The sequence below is a fragment of the Oncorhynchus kisutch genome, linkage group LG7, assembly GCF_002021735.2.
Source record: "Oncorhynchus kisutch isolate 150728-3 linkage group LG7, Okis_V2, whole genome shotgun sequence".
Taxonomy (NCBI): domain Eukaryota; kingdom Metazoa; phylum Chordata; class Actinopteri; order Salmoniformes; family Salmonidae; genus Oncorhynchus; species Oncorhynchus kisutch.
The window spans coordinates 19,828,498-19,842,258 of record NC_034180.2 but is presented as its reverse complement, the minus strand read 5'-3'; the positions used below and the strand labels follow the sequence as shown (position 1 = coordinate 19,842,258).

General features: G+C 43.2%; 1 protein-coding gene across 4 annotated transcripts in view; it reads right to left on the bottom strand.

The window, feature by feature from the left end:
* Nucleotides 1-10,353, bottom strand: part of LOC109894294 (alpha-(1,6)-fucosyltransferase) — a 115,426-nt gene extending 105,073 nt beyond the window's left edge. For 2 of the 4 annotated variants that reach the window (XM_031828638.1, XM_031828640.1), the window contains exon 1: nucleotides 10,190-10,353. The gene's annotated coding sequence lies outside the window, so the exon portion shown is untranslated. The remainder of the gene's footprint in view (nucleotides 1-10,189) is intronic. The other 2 variants (XM_031828639.1, XM_031828641.1) reach the window with 1 other exon arrangement.
* Nucleotides 10,354-13,761: the final 3,408 nt, after the last annotated feature.

The following is a 13,761-nucleotide window of genomic DNA, read 5'->3' as shown; positions in this document are numbered from 1 at the left end:
TATCGATGGCGGTTATGATATTGTTTAGGACCTTGAGCGTGGCTGAGGTGCACCTGTGACTAGCTCGGAAACCAGATTGCATAGTGGAGAAGGTACGGTGGGATTCGAAATGTTTATTAACTTGACTTTCAAAGATTTTAGAAAGGCAGGGCAGGATGGATATAGGTCTATAACAGTTCGGGTCTAGAGTGTCTCCCCCTTTGAAGAGGGGGATGACCGCGGCAGCTTTCCAATCCTTGGGGATCTCAGATGATATGAAAGAAAGGTTGAATAGGCTAGTAATAGGGGTTGCAACAATGGCGGCGGAACATTTTAGGAAGAGCATCAGCCGTCTGGATTTGGGTGAAGGAGAAGCGGGGGGGGGGGGGGGGGGGGGTTGCTGCAGAGGGTGCTGAGATGTTGGCTGGGGTAGGGGTAGCCTGGTGGAAAGCATGGCCAGCCGTAGAAAAATGTTTATTGAAATGATCGATTATCGTAGATTTAAAATCGTGGTGACAGTGTTTCCTATCCTCAGCGCAGTGGGCAGCAGGGAGGAGGTGCTCTTGTTCTCCATGGACTTTACAGTGTCCCAAAACTTTTTGAAATTAGTGCTACAGGAAGCAAATATCTGTTTGAAAAAGCTAGCCTTAGCTTTCCTAAATGACTGAGTGTATTGGTTCCTGACTTCCCTGAAAAGGTGCATATCGCGGGGCTATTCAATGGTAATGCAGAACGCCACAGGATGTTTTTGTGCTGGTCAAGGGAAGTCAAGTCTGGGGTAAACCAAGGGCTATATCTGTTCTTAGTTCTACATTTTCTGAATGGGGCATGCTAATATAAGATGGAGAGGAAAGCACTTTTGAAGAGCAACCAGGCATCCTCTAGTGACGGGATGACGTCAATATTCTTCCAGGATACCCGGGCCAGGTCAATTAGAAAGGCCTGCTCGCTGAAGTGTTTTAGGGTGCGTTGACAGTGATGAGGGGTGGTCGTTTGACCGCGGAGCCATTACGCATGCAGGCAATGAAGCAGTGATCGCTGAGATCCTGGTTGAAGACAGCAGAGGTGTATTTAGAGGGCAGGATGATATATAAGAGGGTGCCCATGGTTACGAATTTAGGGTTGTACCTGGGAGATTCCTTGATAATGTGTGAGATTGAGGGCATCTAGCTTAGATTGTAGGATGGCCGGGGTGTTAAGCATGTCCCAGTTTAGGTCCCTTAGCAGTACGAACTCTGAACATAGATGTGGGGCAATCAATTCTCATATGGTGTCCAGGGCACAGCTGGGGGATGAAAGGGGTCTATAACAAGCGGCAATGGTGAGAGACTTGTTTTTGGAAAGGTGGATTTTTTTAAAGTAGAAGCTTGAACTGTTTGGGTTCAGACCTGGATAGTAAGCCTGCAGAGTTCTGTCAATCTCTGCAGTAGATTGCAACTCCGCCCCCTTTGGCAGTTCTATCTTGTCAGAAAATGTTAAAGTTAGGGATGGAAATTTCTGGATTTTGAGGCCTTTCTAAGCCAGGATTCAGACACGGCTAGGACATCCGGGTTGGCGGAGTGTGCTAAAGCAGTGAAGAAAACAAATTTTGAGAGGAGGCTTCTAATGTTAACATGCATGAAACCAAGGCTTGTAATCTTCAGTTGTTCTTTTAAATTTGTTATTTTTGAGCCATGTCTGTGTTTGTTTGAAATGTGTGAGAAAATTAGCTTTAGCTTGAAAATGCTCAGTAATCTACACCAGCATTCAAAAATTATATTAGGTTCTAAAGGTTTAAAGAATTCTTATTATTGTAATTTTTTGGACACACAAAACTATTCAGGCAACATGGATCTTCATCCATCGGGGAATTGAATGTCTCAGAAGGTTGATCTTATCGTCTAGCCACTAAGTTAGCAAACCAAATGCACAGCTGGAGCCCTAAGCTGGATATAATTGATTTGCCACATTTTAGACAGTTAACTTACAGCTAGCTATAAGCAGTAGTGTAGCACGCACGCCCGCAGCCCTCGCAAAGCGGGGGGCCGGGGCAGTACTGAAAATCATACCTTCGGTATATATGGTATATCGCCTAAAGAACATCATCCGAACCCTCTCACGGCAGGGGACATAAATATTATGTAAATTTAAATTTCATCCCGATGCCTTTCTTCCAACTTCCGTCAATTTGAATAAGCTGTCTCTCTCCCTTTGGCCATGTGTGACTGTGAGGTGACTGTTATGAGTTTCCCTCTCTCTCTCTCTCCTCTGTGTCGACTGTCCAAGTCTTACCCCTGGGGACTCAGAAGGGGGGGGGGCTCTGTTTGACCAAGCGTGTCTAGGAAAGTCACACACACAGTTTGAGTATGAGGACTGAGTAGTACACGAGCTGCAAGCTCCTGGCCTGTTTGCCTGCCTGTAAATGCATGCATTTCTTTATGTAGTCAAATAAATGAAGAAGTGCCAGTCTGCGCAGGAGCAGGTCATATGAGGACTGTTGTTCTATTCCCCTTTCGGTGCCTGGTAATGTCAGAGCAGAGCAGAGCTGCTTCCAGGCAGCGGCATGAAGGACGCTTCACATTGACTGCGTCCCAAATGGCACCCTATTCCCTATATTATGCACTACTTTTTACGAGAGCCAAGTGCACTAAATACGGAATAGGGTGCCATTCGGGATGCAGTTTTGACTCCACACTGCAGCCAGGGAGAGAGAGATTTATTTATAGCTGATCAAAAGTCCCTGTTGGGCTGTGGGCACTGTGACGGTCAGGACCGATGGGGACAACTACACTGACTGGCTACGCACGCACACACACCACACACACACACACACCACACACAGGGGTCTCTTGTAAGATGAGGCATGATGGCTCGATCATCTCTGCTTTCTTTGCATGAATAATACAGATGCCAAGATTGGGCTTAGTGAGGTTTCACCACATCTTACTGGGCAGAAAGAGAGAGTCCCCCAGTGACAATCTTGATGATGTTTATTTCAATTATGGTTTTATTGTAAATCTATCACTTAATCTCCAAAGTAAACTTTGGCAATATGTACATTGTTACGTCATGCCAATAATGCAAATGGAATAGAATTGAAGTTGAGAGCGAGAGCGTTCATCATGGGTAAAGCGTTGTGCGCTACCAATAGGGTCACTGCCAGAGATCCAGCCTGTGTGATTAGCCCCTCCCTCTCTGTCACTTCTCAGTTTGTCATCCATCACACATACACGCACCAACCCCTCTTCCTCTTACACTTCATACAAAATCACCTGTTAAGAGAGATTCTCTAGTCGAACAGAAAGAAAGGAAAAGCGACACTATCATTAAAACTAATCAGCACTTCTTTATTCCTGCCTTTTTGCCGGCATCGCCATGGAAACCCACTGAGAGCTGTCACTGGATATCGACAACATTGGAAAGGAGGATGTGGAGGCAGAGAGATAAGAGGGGAGAGAGAGAGGGGGGGTATGAAAGAGAAAAATAAAGAGACAGGGGGGGGGGTGGAGAGGGAGGGAGAGAGGGGGGGTAGAGAAAGAGAGAAATAAAGAGAGAAGGATAAAGAGCCTAACGGAGTGTGTGTAAGGGGGGGGGGGGGGGGGGTTGTATAGTTAAGGCTCTCTGAAGCGGTGTCAATCAAAACCACCTCATTGAACTGTCAATTGATGATCTCTAAGATTTCCAATGCAATCAGTAGTAATTACCAATACTTCCTTTCGCAACATATTCCGTTATGGTTGATCAGCTTACTTTTGCCATGTAATATGAGAGAATATAGAGGCTTCTCCGTTACAGCAGTCAACACGGGTGCATTTTACCTGGCAACAATCCCGAGGCTCAGGTACTGTAGATGTCCTCTATTCTATTCCCGCTAACCCTGTGTGGAACACACCTTGAAAGATAAGTATCAGCAGCAATTCCCCAGCTATAGCAGAACACCCTTTAGAGTCATACCACGGTCACAAGTTAATGTTTTACCTCTGTCCATTCAATGACTAACATAGCCAAGCCCACACACCATCCCTCCATCCAGTCATAAAATATATGGACTCGTCGTCAGCAAGGTTAAGATGGCACAGGAGCTTCTCCCAGTGAGAATACATGACAACATACTTTTAACATGGCCCTCCAATAGGTCTTACAATCCTGCTCTACTATGTTCAGTGGGAATAGTAAGACACCGGAGCAAACTGGTGCCAAAGATGAGAATGAGACCTTATTTGTGTGCGTGTGTGTGTGCGCATCCATCTGTGTGTGGTTCTTGTGCTGAAGCCATCTGGGTGACTGTGGTGATATAAGGGTCTTTGAGACAATGGAGATGTGCACAGTGCTCACCAAGGCCACACTGGTAGGCTACAGACTAGAGAAAGCCACATGTTGTATGGGGCTGGGAATTACCAGGGACCATATGATACCGATACTTAGGTGCCTAAAGAATATGGATTGCAGTTCTGACAATTCTATATGTATTGCAACGCGATAATTTCATTGCGATTCGAAGTTCCAAACATATTTCTCACCATATGTCTGCTGCAGAGGGACAAGAGGGAGCCATGAGAAAACTCATTTTGATCAGTCGTGGAAGTATGTGCTGAAAACAAATTGGCTCCCTATTTAAAAAGAAGGTGGAGAGCAAGCTATGAAGGAATAATACTGGAGTTGTTGCAGGTACAGCAAACTAGCGGAAAAAAAATAACATTGCGATATTGTCAAAACAATACGATATATCGTCAAAAATAATCTACCAAAATGTAACTGCATAGATGTTTGCCTCATTGGTAATGTTGTAGAGGATAGATAACACAAGTCGCCATGGTAATGTTTGACAAACAAACACTGACAGGTTTACAGACTTTTACAGCTAACCCAAACGACATGTGTTACATTTCAGCTACCCTACCCCAGAGACACCAGAGCTCGTTCCTACAACAAACATGGTGTTTCAACTTTCCAGAATAGAACAAGGATATGGAAAATAAAATGTATTTGCTGGTCTATTGTTACAACTCAATTCACTCACAAACAAAGCTTGCTGAGCCTCCAAGTAATAGGTAACATGAGTATTCAATTTGCGAACTAGGCAAAAAGGCAATAATGGCCTCTTGGACCTCTGCTATCTTATCTACATGAAATGTAGACCAGGCTATAAGACAGACTTGTTAGATAACACAGTGAACAGTGCCAGAATGCACATACCCTGGGCTCAGATCTAAATACTATTGGAAACCAACAAGGGGATATAAAGAAGACCATTCATTGTCAAAGTTTCAGCCTGCGGCTGTAAGTCACTGCAGCTGTAGGTCACAAACACTTCATTCGGATCATGGACCTCATACAGGTGGTTAAAGTGTGATCATATCTGGAACGTGACAACTAGGGGTGAGCTGACATGGCCAGACTTGTAATCGTATCTGTAAATTGACAGGTGATAGTCAGATCAAAAAAAAAAAAAAATAGCTAATGTTCTATATGCCTAAGTAGATGTTGGCAAAAATATTTATAGACCAAACAAGCTGCTGATTAAGAGCCATGGAGGGGTGTGTGTCTGGCCTGTGTCTCCTCAACTTGCAGCGGGCAGAGAAGCATGCTATCGGTCAGAATGCGCACCGATGTTTCATTTCTTCTTCCATACCCTCGCCCCGCTTGTTAGATATTATGCACATTGATAGAGTGATAGCAAACGTCCCTGCCATTTCATTTAGCATAGCAGCAGGCTAAAAGGAGGCAGCAGTAGTCTCAATGACCAGACCGAAAAAGAGAAGTGAAAGTGATTGGGTGAAATGATGAAGTGAGTAGACAGAAATACAGCCTCACTCGATCTGATCCTGCTGCTCTGATTAACGCACAGCCCGGCATAGTCTTTACAGATGACTTAATGCTGGCTGGCATTCAAAAATGTATATATATATATATATTTATTTATTTTCTCCACAGATAATTACCAAAAATACTCCGATTATAATCGTATCCAGAAAATTGCCCTTATCCGTTACGATACTCGTTTTGTCTGACTATTCGGCACACATCTAATAACAACTAACACTTTTGGGGCACACAGGTGATCGCATAAACATTTCCGGAAACCAAGGCTTCAATCAACCCAAGCCCAGGTTGATGCAAACAGACAAAGCTATCATTAACATACTTGTAGAGTATGTTATTCTGTGTGTAGGTGTTTCTGGTTGTTGCCAGATACTCCTGTTGACACCCAAGATGACTGATGTTTTTGTGCCGACTGTTGAGGTGTGGTGGAGTGACAGGTACTGCAGTGTCTCTATGGAATCTACATTGTTAAAACGAATAATGTCATCATATTACAGTTGAAGTCGGAAGTTCACATATACCATAGCCAAATACATTTAAACTCAGTTTCACAATTCCTGACATTTAAATCTAGTAAAAATTCCCTGTCTTAGGTCAGTTAGGATCACCACTTTATTTTAAGAATGTGAAATGTCAGAATAATAGTAGAGAGAATTATTTATTTCAGCTTTTATTTATTTCATCACATTCCCAGTGGGTCAGAAGTTTACATACTCATACTCAATGCTACCAAATTAGGATTTGGTAGCATTGCCTTTAAATTGTTTAACTTGGGTCATACGGTTCAGGTATTCTTCCACAAGCTTCCCAAAATAAGTTGGGTGAATTTTGGCCCATTTTTCCTGACAGAGTTGGTGTAACTGAGTCAGGTTTGTAGGCCTCCTTGCTCACACACTTGTTCAGTTGTGCCCACACATTTTCTGTAGGATTGAGGTCAGGGGCTTTGTGATGGCCACTCCAATACCTTGACTTTGTTGTCCTTAAGCCATTTTGCCACAACTTTGAAAGTATGCTTGGGGTCATTGTCCATTTGGAAGACCCATTTGAGACCAAGCTTCACCTGATGTCTTGAGATGTTGCTTCATTATATCCACGTAATTTTCCGACCTCATGATGCCATTTATTTTGTGAAGTGCACCAGTCCCTTCTGCAGCAAAGCACCCCCACAACATGATGCTGCCACCCTGTGCTTCACAGTTGGGATGGCGTCCCCCTTTTTCCTCCTAACAATGGTCATTATGGCCAAACAGTTCTATTTTGTTTCATGAGAACAGATGACATTTCTCCAAAAAGTACGATCTTTGTCCCCATGTGCAGTTGCAAACCGTAGGCTGGCTTTTTTATGGTGAATTTGGTGGGCCAGTGGCTTCTTCCTTGCCGAGAGGCCTTTCGGGTTATGTCGACATAGGACTTGTTTTACTGTGGATATAGATAAGTTTGTACCCGTTTCCTCCAGCATTTTCACAAGGTCCTTTGCTGTTGTTCTGGGATTGATTTGCACTTTTCGCACCAAAGTACGTTCATCTCTGGGAGACAGAACGCACCTCCTTCCTGAGCGGTATGAAGGCTGTGTGGTCCCATGGTGTTTATACTTGCGTATTATTGTTTGTACAGATGAATGTGGTACCTTCAGGCGTTTGGAAATTGCTCCCAAGGATGAAACAGAGTTGTGGAGGTCTTGGCTGTATCATTTTGATTTTCCCATGATGTCAAGCAAAGAGGCACTGAGTTTGAAGGTAGGCCTTGAAATACATCCACAGGTACACCTCCAATTGACTCAAATTATGTAAATTAGCCTATCAGAAGTTTCTAAAGCCATGCCATTATTTTCTGGAATTTTTCAAGCTGTTTCAAGGCACAGTCAACTTAGTGTGTGTAAACATCTGACCCACTGGAATTGTGATAGAGTGAATTATAAGTGAAATAATCTGTCGGTAAACAATTATTGGAAAAATGACTTGTGTCATGCACAAAGTAGATGTCCTAACCGACTTGCCAAAACTATAGTGTGTTAACAAGACATTTGTGGAGTGGTTGAAAAACAAGTTAATGACTCCAACCTAAGTGTATGTAAACTTCTGACTTCAACTGTATATATCTATCATATAGCCTATCCCTTTACACATGTATCATTTGGAGGACCTGTTCAAGTGTAATGTTTTGAAAGGAAGTGATCTCAATCTCAATAACATAAAAGCTTTTCTAGTATGAACACAATGGGGGCAGTGGCTACTTCAACAAAGCACGAGATTAAATTCCTGCAAGTGTTGGATAGCAGCAGGGCACTCGCATCAAATTAATTGTTACTGTTAGTTATACAGCTCTCCTGGCCTAATTGCAGGTTGACGCCTATTGTCATGAGTTTTGCCACGGAGGCAGAACTGAGCGGGTTCTGCTAGATGGGCCAACTGCAATGTCAAAATGGCCTATATCATAAAAAATGTAGGAAAACAAAAATGTGCTTTTTAGTCTTAATTTAAGTTAGCAGCGTGTCGGATCTGAAGTTGACCACTGTTTTGTTACTGAGAATCTTCTTGCAGTGGTTGAGTTTTAAAAAGGCTTCTATAGTTTGTCAATTCCATTTTGGAATTTCAGAATTGACTCGCCCTCACCAAAAATGTATCAACCCCGACAAAAATGTCCATCAATTATGATCCACATAATAATTCACATGTCCTGTTGCTGTAGGATTATTCTTCTGTAACACATGTGAAACATGATTAGAAATCTAGCATGAAGAGTCTTTATCAGTCTTCTCTTGCCTACAGGGATAAATTCAACTGTTTACGTGGTAGGCCTACAGTAGTCCTATGATATGCTTATAGCAATTACTATAGTATCCATGATGTCCACTACACATACTTGGAACAATTCAAATAAGGTGAGAGACACCGTTGTCTCTCAACCATCCCGTCCTCTCGCCTTCCCTTGACGTGAATATGTAAGATGATTTATTTTAAAATAACTCATTGTGAAACCTTAAAATCAGAATGTGGTGGTAGCCTGTCGTCGCTGTGGTTTTACTTCATGAATTATGTCTGTAACGTGGCAGAGAGAATCGTAACATGGAAATTGGAATTCAAGATTCATGAATTGGCCAATTGTGCATACAAAGGCCTTGTTAATATAATTCAACTTTGTGCAACCACCCCAAACAGAGGACAAGACGAGACATTCACATTACATAGCTCATAATTACTGTACGCTTGGCAAAGCAGGTCATTTGAATTAGCGGAATACCATCTCAATTCTCTAAGACAAATGAAGCTGTGAAATGCTATCATATCTTTATAGTCGTAGCACATCAATAACGTGAAATGGTCAAAATTGTAACATTAAAAGACCTAGTACTACTATAATAGTCCTGCTGGTACTAGATTATACTATTCACACAGTAATGTATCTGGATTCATGGGTCATTCTAGAGCTATTATCCCACAGATGGCCCAGGCAGGTTGACTGGGCTCCAGTCCCTAGTTGCATGTTTACATCTCAAGACGTCCTATTTCCGATCAACCAGCTGTGAGCCAATGTTGGCCATAACCGGCTACAGGGTTTTCTTTGAATTCAAAAAGGTGTGCCCAAGCAAATAGACCTATCAGCAGTATCGTTTTATACTATGCCTACTGTGTAACTGTAGTGAAGAAATAAAAACACGAGATAACACATAATAATGCAAAACATAATTTGCATAGCATGATTACGGAGTTGAGCCGAAAACTAAACGTAAACAATGTACACATTGTGTGTGCGTGCGTGCGTTATAGGCGTATTACTCAACTATTTTGTTTATGCTGGATCATCTGCACAAAAACAGAATGCATATCCAAAATGAGGTAGGCTACTTTTCATCGGCTTCAACCAATGTCTGAAAAATAGCGGGGCTGCTCAAGATGAGTTTTGATTCGACACAGCACGATGGACAAGGGAGCAGCCACCGACGCAAGCTGACTTCACAAAATAACAGTCGATATAGCCACAGAAAACATTGGCTAAGTATTTCGTTTGTTTATAAGAAAGCTTCACAAATGTGAGCGCTTTCTTTCAACACAGCACTCCTTTTAGAGGTAATATGGGAGATAAATCGCTGTTTATTGTCCCTGCCTGGCGTCTGAATTGTCGCTGTCATACTTTATACCATTTTAACATAACCGTTGTGCACATAGTAGCAAAAATGAAGGAATGAACCTCCGACAAATTCCTATGCACAAACGCCTTTGAATTTGAAAAGGACGACAGGAATTCTAACGGAGCCTCGTTAGTGAATCCCTGCCCGCTATTTTGTTACCTCTCGGCTGCGGTCGAAGCAGGCAAATAGCAACAGGCCAGGGATGGAGGGATAAAGGAGTCGGCGCAGACACTCATTCCTATTCGTTTTCTGCACACACAGTAAGGAAAAATGTCTTACCGGGCTTTACCTCATAAAGCTTGGATTTCTTCAAGGTCTATTTTCTGCCTGGCGATGATGCTTTAAGTTGTTAAGCTGTCTGAAGACTGAAAGGCGGAAACAGGAACTGGGAAGGGAGACTGCTACGCGAGCCCGAGTAGTCACTCCGCTCTGCTTGGCCTCTACTGGGGCTACTTGAATTGACACAGGGCTGCATTGCGCATGCTTGAGTCACTTCAATGAGCGGTTTCGAGCCGCACACAGTCTGATGCGTTGTTATTGTCCAAATTTGAACCCATTGAACGAAATGGTCTTCTACACTTTTTTTATATGGGGTATTTGATATTACCAGAATAGAAGTGGATATTGAACAGATCAATTCGGTGTCCAAAAGTGGGTGTAATAACCAGGTGTCTTCATGATATCTATTTGTGAGGCCCTGAAAAATCAGAATAAAGTGTATATCACAAAATTCAATGAGGACATTTTTTAAAAATGTTTATAAACTGATTACTCTGGCATTTTTTAGGCACTTTAAAAGTTAATGATATCCCAGGCTTAGAAAGAGTAAGTGGGCAGGTGGGTATATTTAAGCAATAAAGCCAGAGGTGTTGTATATGGCCAATATACCACGGTTAAGGGCTGTTCTTAAACACGATACGGAGTGGCTGGTTACCTTAACTTAGTTGAAATTTCCCAGCAGCAGCACACTGTGCCTGTATTCGTGAAGCATCTCGGAGTAGGAGTGCTGATCTAGGGTACGTTTTGCCTTTTAAATCATTATGAATAAAATAACAGGGGTGACATGATCCTAGATCAGCACTGCTACTCTGAGATTATTTTTGAATATGGTTCCTGAACCACAGCCATGTACTCTGGTCAATTACATACTGTACATTAATAGTTATCTACTGGCCAGCATTGCAGTTTTTGCTAAATAACCTCTGATTATTTGACAGGTCTACATCTGCATGGAACACGCAATCCAAATAATCTATAGGCCTATTACTCTTTGGTAATAAAGCAAATGTGGCAGACATAACTGGCACTACTAGTGGTCGTTTTCATAAACCAACGATGATGTGCTAGTTCCACCCAGTGGTGATAGCGTTGTAGTACAGTCTTGTTCAGACGAGCTACGTTTCAAAAGAGAGTTCGTTTTTTCAAGCAAAATTGTCATAATACTGGGTTAAATATCTCCTTTACATTTGTTATATTTTTAGCTGCAGGTCCAATGTATTGACAACTATTCATGTTCATGACAACAATGCATGTTCAAAACTGAAATGTTCATGATCAAAATGAAAGAAAACTGAAAAGACAATGGCCCTGCTTCTTTACAGCTTTGTGAACAAACCATCCAAATAGATTCAACATTGTTACACGTGATATGCATTTAAGTCCTACTACTACAGAATGAATACCAATGTATTTTTGAGAAAGTGGCGTGGGAACGAAGATTGCTCGTGCTCTTGCACATGCGTTATGAAACTTGTGTTTCATAGCAACCAGACAGGACAACATGGTGAGTTGTTTGGCTAGTAAAAAAAACAAATTAAAAGTTCTGGGGATGTTGTATAACAATAGCAAACATTTTATTTTCACCCAATCAAAGTTAACGTTGCACAGTATTGATTACATGATTACAAAATTCTAGACCACCTTTACTCCACACACAGAGATGCCTACAAAGCTCTCCCTCACCCTCCATTTGGCAAATCTGACCATAACTCCTGATTCCTGCTTACAAACAAAAATGAAAGCAGGAAGCACCAGTTACTCAGTCTATAAAAAAAAGTGGTCAGGTGAATGGCATTGGAGTACACCACATCAGTCACTGGCTTTATCAATAAGTGCATTGAGGATGTCGTCCCCACAGTGACTGTACTTACATACCCCAACCAGAAGCCATGGATTATAGGCAACATTCACACTGAGCTAAAGGATAGAGCTGCCGCTTTCAAGGAGCGGCATCTTATAAGAAATCCTGTTATAACCATCAAACAGGCAAAGCATAAATACAGGACTAAGATTGAATCGTACTACACCGGCTCCGACGCTCGTCGGATGTGGCAGGGCTTGCAAACTATTACAGACTACAAAGGGAAGAGACTGTGTGATCACGCTTTCCACAGCCGATGTGAGTAAGATCTTTAAACAGGTCAACATTCACAAGGCTGCTGGGCCAAACGGATTACCAGGACGTGTACTCTGAGCATGCGCTAACCAACTGGCAAGTGTGTTCACTGACATTTTCAACCTCTCTGAGGTTTACTGAGTCTGTAAAACCAACGTGTTTCAAGCAGACCACCATAGTCTGTGTGCCCAAGAACACTAAGGTAACCTGCCTAAATGACTACCGACTCGTAGCACACGTCTGTAGCCATGAAATGCTTTGAAAGACTGGTCATGGCTCACAACACCATTATTCCAGAAACCCTAGACCCACTCCAATTCGCATACCGCACCAACAGATCACGGAATCTCTATTGCACTCCACACTGCCCTTTCCCACCTGGACAAAAGGAACACTATGTGAGAATGCTATTCATTGACTACAGCTCAGCGTTCAACACCATAGTGCCCTCAAAGCTCATCACTAGGCTAAGGACCCTGGGACTAAACACCTCCCTCTGCAACTGGATCCTGGACTTCCTGACGGGCCGCCCCCAGGTGGTAAGGGTAGGTAACAACACATCCGCCACGCTGATTGTCAACACGGGGGAACCTCAGGGGTGCATGCTCAATCCCCTCCTGTACTCACTGTTCACTCATGGCTGCACGGCCAGGCACGACTCCAATACCATCATTATGTTTGCTGATGACACAACAGTGGTAGGCCTGATCACCGACAACGATGAGACAGCCTATAGGGAGGAGATCAGAGACCTGACCGTGTGGTGCAAGGACAACAACCTCTCCCTCAACGTGATCAAGACTAGGGAGATGATTGTGGAATACAGGAAAAGCCTCCTTTTGGGAGCACGCCCCATTCTCATCGACGGGGCTGTAGTGGAGCAGGTTGAGAGCTTCAAGTTCCTTGGCGTTTTCACATCACCAACAAACTAACATGGTCCAAGCACACCAAGACAGTTGTGAAGAGGGCACGACAAAACCTATTCCCCCTCAGGAGAATGAAAAGATTTGGCATGGGTCCTCAGATCCTCAAAAGGTTTTACAGCTGCACCATCGAGAGCATCCTGATGGGTTGCATCACTGCCTGGTATGGTAACTGCTCGGCCTCTGACTGCAAGGCACTACAGAGAGTAGTGCATACAGCCCAGTACATCACCGGGGCCAAGCTTCCTGCCATCCAGGACCTCTATGCCAGGCAGTGTCAGAGGAAGGCCCTAAAAATGGTCAAATACTCCAGCCACCCTAGTCATAGACTGTTCTCTCTGCTACCACACGGCAAGCGGTACCGGAGCGCCAAGTCTAGGTCCAAGAGGCTTCTAAATAGCTTTTACCCCCAAGCCATACGACTCCTGAGCAGCTAATGTCTACCCAGACTATTTGTATTGCCCCCCCCCCCCCCCCTACACACTGCTGTTATTATCTAGGATACACCTCTGCAACTGGTGATTGAAAATAGG